The following is a 12,428-nucleotide window of genomic DNA, read 5'->3' on the forward strand; positions in this document are numbered from 1 at the left end:
ACCGTTGGTTTTAGCTCGATTATTTGAAGAATATGAAGAGGTGTTGCTCTCACGTCGGCGTCGGCGTCTTGATTTGGTTAAGCTGTGTATGTAAGCTGCTGGTATCTCAGTATCCATGAAAGAGAATGGATTAAAACTTCCCACATGTATACACTGTGATAATCTGACATGCATTGTGAAGGCTTCATAAGGCTGTTTTACATACCGTTATACCCCTTTTACGACTTAGATTTTTTTTGGTTAAGTTTTGTATGCAACCTGATATTCCAGTATCCACTAATGGAAAGGGGGAAACTTCACATACTTGTTCTCTGTGAAGATCTGACACGCAGTCCACAAGTTCCATAACTCTCTTTTTGCATATTTACAAAATTATGCCAACTTTTAAACTTTACAGTGCTATGGTTAAGTTTCGTATTAAAGCTGGTATCTCAGTAAGTAGTTGTTGCAATGTATTAAAACTTAACACACTTATTGACTGTAATGATATGACAGCAGTGCACATGTAACGGTTTCGACTTTCCGAATTTTTATGTCGCAGTCTGTTCTCTTATTAAGCATCCTAAATGGGGAAAGTTTCTTAATGTTTTCATTATTTTAACCTTTTTAGTGACAAGAGTTTTGAATAGTCGAGCCTTGCTGTTCTCTGACAGCTGCTTCATTGATCGTTCTCAGAAGAAGGATTGCCTTTCCCTTATGACTGAGGGCCCTGATTGGAACAGTGGTTCCTGGTGGGAAGAGCAAACCTGAATAGAAGAGTGAGCCCTGGCGGGAACAGCGGTCCCTTGTGGGAAGAACAGCCCCAGGTGGGAAGAATATGCCCTGATTGGAAGAGTGGGTCCTGCTGGGAAAAGCTGGCCCTTTTGGAAAAAGTGGAATCCGATTGGAAGTGTTGGCTCTTATGGGAAGAGTGGGCCCAGATTGTAAGAGTTGGCCCTGGTGCGAAGAATGGGCTCTGATTTGAAGTGCGGACCCTGGTGGAAAGAACGGTCCCTGTTGGGAACAGTGGACCCTGATTGGAAGTGTGGGTTCCGATGGGGAGTGTGGGCCCCAAATTAGAAGAATGGGTCATGATGAGAAGAGTGGTCCCTGGTGGGAAGAGCGGCCCAAGATTGAAATAGTGAGTCCTGATTGGAAGCGTGGGCCGGCTCCTGGTGGAAATTGTGGACCCTGATTGAAATAGTGGTGAAAAGAGTGGTCCATATTTGGAAGAGTGAGCCGGTCCCTGGTGGAAAAAACGGTCCCAGGTGAGAAGAATGGGCCCTAAATTGAAGAGTGGGCTCTGATGGAAAGAGTGGGCCAAGATTGGAAGAGTGTGCCACAGAGAGAAGAGCGGTCCCTGGTGGGAAGAGCGGCCCTAAGTGAGAAGAGCGGGCCCTGGTTGGAAGAGTGGGCCCTGGTGGGAAGAGTTGCCCATACTAGTAATTGGAAAAGTGGGCCCTGATTGGAAGAGCGGCCTTGGTGTGAAGAGCGGCCCCTGATGGAAAGTGTAGGCAAAGAATGAAAGAGTTGGCTCTGATAGGAAGTGTCGGCCCAGATTGGAAGCGTGGGCCCTGGTTGGGAGACGGCTCTGATTGGAAGAGTGGGCTCTGATGGGAAGGGCGGCCCTAGTGGGAAGAGCGGCACCTGATTGGAAGAGTCGGCCCTGGTGGTGAGAGCCGGCCCTGAATGGGCCCTGACTAGAAGAGTGGGTCCTGATTGGAAGAGTGGGCCCTGGCGGCAAGAGCGGCCCTAAGTGAGAAGAGCGGGCCCTGATTGGAAGAGTGGGCCCTGGTGGGAAGAGTTGCCCATACTAGTAATTGGAAAAGTGGGCCCTGATTGGAAGAGCGGCCTTGGTGTGAAGAGCGGCCCCTGATGGAAAGTGTAGGCAAAGAATGAAAGAGTTGGCTCTGATAGGAAGTGTCGGCCCAGATTGGAAGCGTGGGCCCTGGTTGGGAGACGGCTCTGATTGGAAGAGTGGGCTCTGATGGGAAGGGCGGCCCTAGTGGGAAGAGCGGCACCTGATTGGAAGAGTCGGCCCTGGTGGTGAGAGCCGGCCCTGAATGGGCCCTGACTAGAAGAGTGGACTCTGATGGAAAGAGTAGACCTAGATGGGAAGAGTGGGTCCTGATTGGAAGAGTGAGTCCAAATTAAAAACGAGTGGAACGAGTGGACCCTCGTTTTCTGAAGTGTGGGACCTGGTGGGAAAGTATGATTGGTTATCGAAGAATGGACAGAGTTATTATTCCCAACCATTATCGCCTGCAGGTCACAACAATAACTTATTAAATTAATGGATACTGCAGAATACATAAATAACACTACGACACTTGGAAACGAAAGCAACTCTGCTAAACAAAGTACTACAAGGCTGTAAACAGTAGTTCAAACAACACTACAACACTGGGAAATAAAAACAAGTATGCCTCAAACAGCGGTTGACAACAATAAAGATTTTGCAGTACATAAAACAAAATTGCAATAATTAAACATGTCACCATATAACTGCGATCATCTAACACGTCCAGTCAGATACCTGAAGAGTTAAAAGTAATGAAAGATGGTAGTGTCAATGATCGATTCTTTTATTTCAAAAATTTGAAAAAATGCCCGAATGCTAGTCCATACGTCTTACCGTAAGAACGTCATTGAGCATGAAAGTACTTTTCCGTGCCACATTTGACCGATATTATTGACAGCTACATAGCGCTTAGCCCTTTAATCTGTGGTATGTGTATTTAAGTAGGAAAATATTGCATGTAACTATGATAAGGTATAGCTTATTATGCCTCCACCTATAAGTACAAAGTGCTCAAGGTTAGCACTATGTCTGTCGTCCATCGTTCACAATATCACTGTTAACATTCTAGAGGTTACAATTTTAGCCGAATCGTACTGAAACTTAGAATGTTGCATTTACGGAACGTCGATAACGTTAGAAACCAGGTCGTCTTCTTAGTTCAGACACTGGTTGACTAGGTAAAAATCACAGAAAACATAAACTAGAGTCGATCCTCGAAAAAATAGGCCGTGATTTTATATTTCGACCTTGCAAGAATTAATCTTTGTCATTATACAATCTAGATCTAGTTTGAAAGGGATTTTTTGGGACTAAAAAATTGTGCCATGAGGTTATATCATAGAAATCAAAGTACTGAGAGTACAGAAAGGCTGGCTACCACAAAATACTGGATGAAATCTGTGCGGGAAAGATGTTTGCAAAATCTTAGATATTATTGGTTTTCCATATCAATCTAAGGCGAGCGAGTATTGACGTGATGAACCGTCTTGATTAACTTGTGAATGTAATGTAAGGATATTACAGACTACAGATGGTGAAAAAAAACATTGTGTTTGCTTTATTGGGGATAACATAACTAGTGAGACAAACGACACATAATGCTCACCTGGTTTATTCGAGAAACGTAGTTTATCAAATGTAAAACATGGTTTATCGGTCGATATATTAGGATTAAAAAGTTAACCATGAATTTCGGGTGTGAACATAGGTCCACGTTTGTAAACCCAAGCTAAAGTTCAATCGAGAAACCTAGTTTATCGAACGTAAACATGGGTTCAAGAGCGTAAACTATGGTTTACGCCTGTTGTCCTATGTTTTCGCTCGAAAATATATGTTAGTATTCGATAATCCTAGTTTTTCGACCAAGAATGTAATTGTTTGATTATTGGATTGTCGCGAACCATTGTTTACGGGCGTGAACCTATGTTTACGACCATGAACTTGAGGTTATGAGATGAATCATAGTTTACGAATGTGAAGCTAGGTTTACGTTCAGTAAAATTGGTTTCTCGAACAAAACTCTGATTTTTGGTCGTACTCCTATGTTCACGAGCGTGAACCTATGTTTACGGTCGTAAACCCATTTTCACGGTCGTAAACTTAAGTTCTCGATCGTTGACATATGTTCACGTCCGTAAACTATGGTTTACACTCGTGAACCCTGGATTACGCCCGTAAACATAGGTTCACACTCGTGAACTTAGATTAACGAACGAAATTCATAACTCATAAAAAGACGAGTTTAAACCTGGGTTCACGGGCGTAAACTATGGTCAACACCCGTTATCTTATGTTTCGCTCGAAAATATATGTTAGTATCTGATAATCCTAGTTTTTCGACCAAGAATGTAGTTATTTGATTATTGGATTGTCGAGAACCATTGTTTACGGGCGTGAACGTATGTTTACGACCATGAACTTGGGTTTACGAGATGAACCATAGTTTACGAATGTGAACCTAGGTTTACGTTCAGTAAAATTGGTTTCTCGAACAAAACTCTGATTTTTGGTCGTACTCCTATGTTCACGAGCGTGAACCTATGTTTACGGTCGTAATCCCATTTTCACGGTCGTAAACTTAAGTTCTCGATCGTTGACATATGTTCACGTTCGTAAACTATGGTTTACACTCGTGAACCCTGGATTACGCCCGTAAACATAGGTTCACACTCGTGAACTTAGATAAACGACCGAAATTCATAACTCATAAAAAACTAGTTTAAACCTGGGTTCACGGGCGTAAACTATGGTCAACGCCCGTTATCTTATGTTTACAAATGTGAACCTAGGTTTACGTTCAGTAAAATTGGTTTCTCGAACAAAACTCTGATTTTTGGTCGTACTCCTATGTTCACGAGCGTGAACCTATGTTTACGGTCGTAAACCCATTTTCACGGTCGTAAACTTAAGATCTCGATCATTGACATATGTTCACGTTCGTAAAATATGGTTTACACTCGTGAACCCTGGATTACGCCCGTAAACATAGGTTCACACTTGTGAACTTAGATTAACGACCGAAATTCATAACTCATAAAAAACTAGTTTAAACCTGGGTTCACGGGCGTAAGCTATGGTCAACACCCGTTATCTTATGTTTCGCTCGAAAATAATTTATCGGTAAGTATTCGAAAAACTTGGTTTTACGTTCGGAAAACCTACTTTATCGGTTGTTAATTCTAGTTTCTCGATCATGAGCCTGCGTTCACGTTATTATCGGGCAATTGGCGTGCCATAAAAGTTTATATTATATGTTTATAAAGAAGCAATAATGAACATTGAGGGACATAATATCAGATAAAGTATAAAGGTATCAAACACAACAGTCTAGAGGCAATTTTGCTACTGGATCTTAAGAAAGCGGGTCAGACTATCTGCCTTTATCAAATGTAGGTTAAATCTGAAACAGACTGAGTGCCATGTTAAACTTGTTATCTGATCTTAAACGTAGTCGTTATATGTTTGTCTTAATCAAATCTAGGTATATAGTTTGAAACTTGGTCAAGATATTTAAGACAGTAAAAGCATATGAAAAAAGGTCTTAACACTATAGATGCCAATATTTTCTACTTGAAACTCAGTCAGAATATTTCTGTTTACAAAATGTAGACAACATTTGGAATGGGATTATCTGATAAAGGAAACCGGATCACAAGATCATATCCTAGAAACACTTTCTTAACACTTTTAAGGTCGATTTTCTATCTGATCTTCGTAAAAACTGTTCAGAAAGTTTATACTTTTTAGTTAGACTATACAAAGTATATGGAGAGCTATCCTACTCGCCTCGGCGTCGACGTCGGCGTCTTCCGCGTCCTTGGTTAAAGTTTTGATGCACTTTCTTTTTTTCTCTCCTTATCTCTGTTATTACTTGATAGACTTGCTTCAAACTTTAAATAGTTATTCTTCATCAGCACCCACATCTGGTATAAGGGTCATAACTCTCACACCAATATTTTATGAATTATCCACCATTTTTACTTAGAATTTCAGGTTAAAGTTTTGGCGCACTTTCACTCTGTCTCAGTTATTACTATATGGATTGGATTCAAATTCAAAATAGTTATTCCACATCATCACTCTATCATATGACATAAGGGTCACATCTCTGGTACCATTTTTTTCATGAATTTTGCCCCATTTTTACATAAAAATTCAGATTAAAGTTTGATGCACTTTCATTCTTTATCTGTTAGTACCAAACGGATTTGATTCAAACTTAAAACAGTTGTAGCACATCATCACCCATATCTTATGTCACAAGGGTCATAACTCTTGCACCAATATTTCATGAATTATGCCCCCTTTTTATCTAGAATCAGTTTAATGTCGGTGTACTTTCAATTTATCTGTGTTATTATTTAATGAATTTGATTCAAACTTAAAAAAGTTCTTCCACATTGTCGTCTTCATCATATCACACAAGATCCATAATTCTGGCATAAATATCTAGTGACTTATGTCCCTTTTTGCGTAGAATTTCAGTTTAATTCTGATGCTTATTTCAATATATCTCTGTTGTTACTAAATGGATTTTATTCAAACTTAAAGCGATGGTTCCATATGACACAATGTTCATGATGCTGGCACCAAAATGCTATGAGTTTTGCCCCCTTTTTACTAGAATTTCTGGTTCAAGTTGTGATGCACTTCTGTTCAATTTGATTCAAACTTCAAATATTTGCTCCACATTATTAGCAACATAATATGACACAATGTTCAATGTTCTGGTGCATTACTTTAGCAGAAATTTCCATGAATTATGTCTCTTCTATACTTATTTAATGTTTTGATACACTTCTCTATCCCTGTTATTACAAAATACATTTGACACAGACTTAAGATATTGTCCAATATCTTCATTCACATTGGAGTCATTAAACACTCCAGTGACTGCTTCAGCCACTTCTTATGTGCCCAGTTTCACTACCCAGCATCAAAATAGTCGAGCGCACTGTCTCCTGTGACAGCTCTTGTTGTAAAATCTTGGTCAAGTTTAAAACTTGGTTAAATCTTGGTCAAGTTTAAAACTTGTTACCCGGAGTCATTCCAAGTAGGCCACTTGTTTAAATCATACAGAAACCTTTTTAGCACTGTATAGAGGCAATACCTCTGTTTAATCTACATGAAATTAGTCAGAATATTTTTCTTCATGAAATCTATATCAGTTTCAGTATTAGGTTATCTGGGATTAAAAAACATGGTCACTACGTCAAAATAAAGAAAAAACTTTGTTAACTGTCTAGAGAACATTGTCTATCTGATGTACATGGAAAAATAATTAATGTTTGTTTTCATATATAATCTAGGTAAAATTTGAAACTTTGTTAATTGGGTTCAAAACTCGGGTCAAAATATAGAAAAAAAAACTCTTTTGTAGATGTTTTCTTAGAACATCTACAAAGCTTTCTGGGAATGAAAAAGGTCGTTGTCTCTTTCTAGAAGCATCATTTTCTGCCTGCTTTTCCTATAAAACTGTGACTAAAGTCTTTGTCAAGGTTGGAACTGGTTATTATCTGATGTCACATTATAAGCATGATAAAATTGCAGACGCAATATTGTATATCTGATTTATATGTCAGAATGTTCGTCTATATAAGAGCAATGTTTGATCCTATACTGTTTGTTTGCTTGCTTTGTTTGGTTTGACGTCGCACCGACACAATTTTAGGTCATATGGCGAGTTTCCAGCTTTAATGGCGGAGGAAGACCCTATTCGCCCCTTTGTGCATTTGTTTCATCACGAGCGGAACCTGGGTAGAACCACCGACCTTCTGCATGTCAGCTGGATGGCTCAATGCCCCGAGTCTGATAAATACCGGATCAGCTGTAAGTAGGTCACATGGTAAAGTCACAGAAAATATTTGTTAACACTCTAAAGTTCAATCACAAGCTGCAGGTGACATTTTCTACCTTTGTTCTAAATAACAACATTTGCAGTATTAATAGAAAAAAAAGAATGTTAGAAATCAAATTTTAATGAGTCATCATGAAAATTTCCTTGTTCACCTAAATTTGTATTAAATACAAATATAAGTGTCCTTGACGAGGGCTTAGAGCGAAACTGGTCTATCTGTATATAGAAATAGAAGCAGATAGAATAGTTTCGCTCTAAGCCCTCGAACTGATGACATATATTAGGATCAAAAAGCCAATACCACGCTATCATGTTGTTGTTGTCCAGTAACAGCAGAGGTCACATTGGATGAAAGAAAATTTCAGTAAAGGTTAATGACAGTAAGTCAAATACATTTGGAGATATGACATGTGTAACACACAAGTTTTCACTGACGGACAAACAATGCAAAATCTTAATCCCAGCTTCAAAGTTGTGCATGATGAGCCACAGTTTATCACCAGTATACGCATAGTTTTCATACCGAAGTTAAGATGGTCGCCTTGAACTATCAGATCTTAAATCGCAAATGTCTAGTAGTGGCATTCAAATGAATTGGTGTATTGCACAAATAACTATTTCAGTCTGTAGTGAAAAATGTTTAGTAAAACCTTGAAGTGGAAATTAAAAAGAAATAAAAACGCTTTCACTACCAAACTTCAAACTTTTTTTTTGTTGACCTGCTTTAAATCATTGATAACGTACAAATGGGGCGCATATCATGCACTTAATGTATTTTGAACACGCAACTTTCGGGCTGATAGGCTTATGTTAATATTTACATAAGATCAAAAAGGAAAGTGTATCATGACTGGTGATTCACCCATGCCAAGTTGTGTTGGTAGGCCGAAGACTCGACAAAGAGACAGCACGATAACACGACAAATATTTTTTTTTCATGTTGTCCTATTGTTTTGTCTTCGCCTCTTTAACATGTTCCACACGTTATAACAACAAACTGTGCAGTCCCCTGCTGGATGACAATTAATGTTCTCTACCTATGTATGCAATGTGCTATTGTACAACATTTGGATTTAAATTTACGTATACAAAAATCAACAGTTGCTAATTGATTATAACGTCTATATTTAAAAAAAAGTATTTAATTTCAATATAACATTTCGTTTTGAAATTAGTAGGAAAATTAGTGAGAAAAAATATATGAAATCATCATAATACAGGGAAGTAATTCAGGATTAAAAGAACATACATCGACAAATTAATTGGGTCCATATGACACAAAATATTTTGCAGACTGGACAGGTAAAGATCATTGTTCACTTTTGAACTTCATGTGTGACCTTGACCTTTGAGCCAGGTGTCTAGGTATTGCACATGACATATTTGTCTCATTATGGGGAACATTTGTGTCAAGTAATATTAACTATCCTTAATGGATGGCAGTCCAGAAAGAAAAAGTAACCTACTGAACTTTGACCTCCGACTATTACCTTGAAGTCTGTGATAAGGGTGTTGCATATGACACATTGTCTCATTATTGGGAACATTTGTGCCAAGTAATTTTAAAACCCCTTCATGGATGACCAAGTTGACCGTACAGGAAAACAACCCTATTGACCTTTGACCTCCAAGTGTGACCTTGACCTTTAATTTAGGGGTCTGGGTGTTGCGCACGACATGTCGGCTTATAACTGTTTAAATGTGTGCAAAGTGATATCAAAGACCTTTAAGGATTGTTGAGTTACAGACCGGACAGGAAAAACGGTCTGTTGGCCTTTGACCGCCAAGTGTGACCTAGACCTTTGAGCTAAGGGCCCGGGCTTTGCGCATGGCACGTTGTCTCATCCAGGGGAATATTTTTACTAATATTCAAATTCTATTTTGCATGACAAAATTATGGAGCTGGCAGGAAAACAAACCAATTGACATTTTGATCTCCAAGTGTGACTTTAACATTTGAGCTAGGTTTCTGAGTGTGGCGCAACTGGTTTTCATACAGAAGAGGACTAATAAAGACCGTTGTCTTGACATACAATGTATTTATTTGTCGATTTTTTTATATTGGAGGGTTTTGGTAACCTTTTACCTCACCAAAGCACAACGTGCGCGATACGAGCTAATGTGATCACTCACCATCCATATGGTTCAAAATTTTCTTCAGATGTCAACTAGAACCAAGACCTCTTCCAAAGTCGTTCAAATGTTCCGCTTGGATGCATTCTGGGACCGCCAGATGTAAAAATAGTAAACACTTCAAACGATATCTGCTTACCCGTTAGTGGATCTGAATTTATTTTATTAGTCATACATGTATTTGACAACTATTTCAAAGTTAGATACGTTCCAATAATAATTGAGCATTATACATGTATATCTATGAATGGCTTGAAAGACAAGATAACTTGCAGGATAAATTAGATAAGAAACTTCAGAAAAGCTTAAAAACATGCTTCAAAATGATCAAATCAAGACTTAAGTATTATACCCGGTCTTCATAGTTAGCACTCAGCGTTAGTGTTTTAATTGTTTGTTGTTTTTTCATGATTTAATGTTTAAGGTACTGTCTCCAAACATTGTTCAAACTATTATAGTTTGTCGAACATCATTGCCGCCTGGAAGCATTGTCACTTTCCTTTGCTTGTAAACCGTGGAATAATAAAAAAATCTTCTTCCTAGAAACTGCTTGACTGATTACACAAAATATCCCTAATCGCCAAAGAAGCTTAAGATAGAAAAGAAAGCTATCTCCTCCAAAAACTGCTAGCTCTAGTCCATTTTCAAAAATATAAGGCGATTTCAGGAAAAAAAATTATTGCGTTACCTAGGTTTTTCAAATTATTCCAATTTGTCAAAAAAAAAAAAAAAAAGTGACTACCCTTCATAGTTAAAATAGAGAAATCCTCTAACGACACACCCTACCAAACGACTCGTCCGATCTTAAAATAATTTCACAGATGTTCTTGGGTGACCCTTTACTAAAATGTTTAGAAGTCACTTTCATATGTTTAAAAAGCAAGGTTGACGGGGGTAGCAATGTTTAAAGTTAAGAAGAGTTTTCAATGCTCTTGATAAGTATATGGAGAGGAAGAAGTTGATTCTTGTTTCGCACTTTCAGGCAGCGGATTGCCTTGAAATGCAGAGGGTTGAAGTGGATTCGCTTGAAATGTAGAGGATTGAAGTGGATTGCCTTGAAATGTAGAGGGTGTAAGTGGATAGCCTTGAAATGCAGAGTATGGAAGTGGATTCCCTTGAAATGTAGAGGGTGGAAATGGATTGCCCTGAAATGTAGAGGTTGGACGGTGATTGCCTTGAAATGTAGAGGGTGGAAGAGGATTGCCTTGAAATACAAACGATGGAAGTGGATTGCCTTGAAATGTAGAGGTTGGAGGCGGATTTCAGGAATTCTATATCCTAAACGATGTTTCCAACTCACAGCGGCAACAAGCAAATCATTTGAAGACAGGCATCAGTTGAAATTTGCTCTTAATACCTTCTTGATTTTATAAAGAGCCTTTTCCTCCTTTCCTTGAAGCAATGAAAGTCTGTAGGAAGCCAGTTTTGTTGATTTTATTTTTCGTTTTATTTGACTACTTATAATATTTAATTTATTCCATATGGTCTTTTTATGATTCAGTTGCTCAAAAGCACAACTGGAAGAAGCTATAAAATTGAAACTTGGATATCAAAACATCTTTAAGATTGCTACTCAAAATTAATTTATAAAAAGTACTAAGAAAGAACACAGTTTGTATCTTAGGCTCAACAAGAAAAACATTACTCTGTAATCACTTATTAAATAAAAGATGTTGTTTCTGTGGTTCAGTTGGAAGCTGCGTTACAAAGCATAGTTATTTTACTTGTATTTCTAGATATTCAACCTACAGTTTCATTATTCAGGCATTTTGAAGATCTGATAGCACTTAGTCTATTGCGTGCTGTTTTGCTGGATCGTGTGGGAAAAATATTTGTTATTTGGTCATTTGTTTCCGGACAATTTCATTCATATCTAAATTGCTTTCCAGTACGATGCATTTGTTGTAGCTTATTTTTAGAGTTGTTGTCAGTCTTTTGATATAATTAATTGATATAATGGCATATTGACTGACTGTCAGCCTGAGTTCAGAACTAGGCGGAGCTGTGAGACACAGAACATCACCCTCCTTCAAGAGCCGTCCTCTTCAATGGACACCGGGATCAAGACTGACATGGTTGTGCTTGATTTCTCCAAAGTTTTCGACTGAGTTCCACAAAGACACCTACTCCAAAAGATCTACCATTACGAAGTCAGAAACAACACACATAGTTTAATAATGTCATTTCTCTCCAATCGGTCGCAACAGTTTCTGGTATAGGTTGTGCCATCGGAAAGAGTTCCAGTCGTTAGTGGAGTTCCACAGGGCTCTGTCCTTGGGCCTATACTATTTTTGATGTTCATTAACGACCTTCTGGACAGCCTTACTTCATGCACCTAACTATTTGCTGATGATGCCATTGTATATCGACAAGTCCACTCTCAACAAGATCAACTCTCTCTTCAAAAGGACCCGATTATATTTCACAGAATGGGGACATAAATGGGATATGGAGTTCCACCCAAAGGAATGCAACTACCTCAGAATCACCAGATTAAGAAAATCTTCTCAAATCAACTAAAAGGCGTCACCCTATCAGAAAAAATCATCAACTAAGTATCTCGGTGTATATATCAAGTCCTATCTATCATGGAACTAGAAGATGCTTTTGTACAAAAGCACATGTCTCCCCCCCCCCACCCCCAATGCATAGTTGTAT

The sequence above is a fragment of the Mercenaria mercenaria genome, chromosome 14 (genome assembly GCF_021730395.1).
Source record: "Mercenaria mercenaria strain notata chromosome 14, MADL_Memer_1, whole genome shotgun sequence".
Lineage (NCBI taxonomy): Eukaryota > Metazoa > Mollusca > Bivalvia > Venerida > Veneridae > Mercenaria > Mercenaria mercenaria.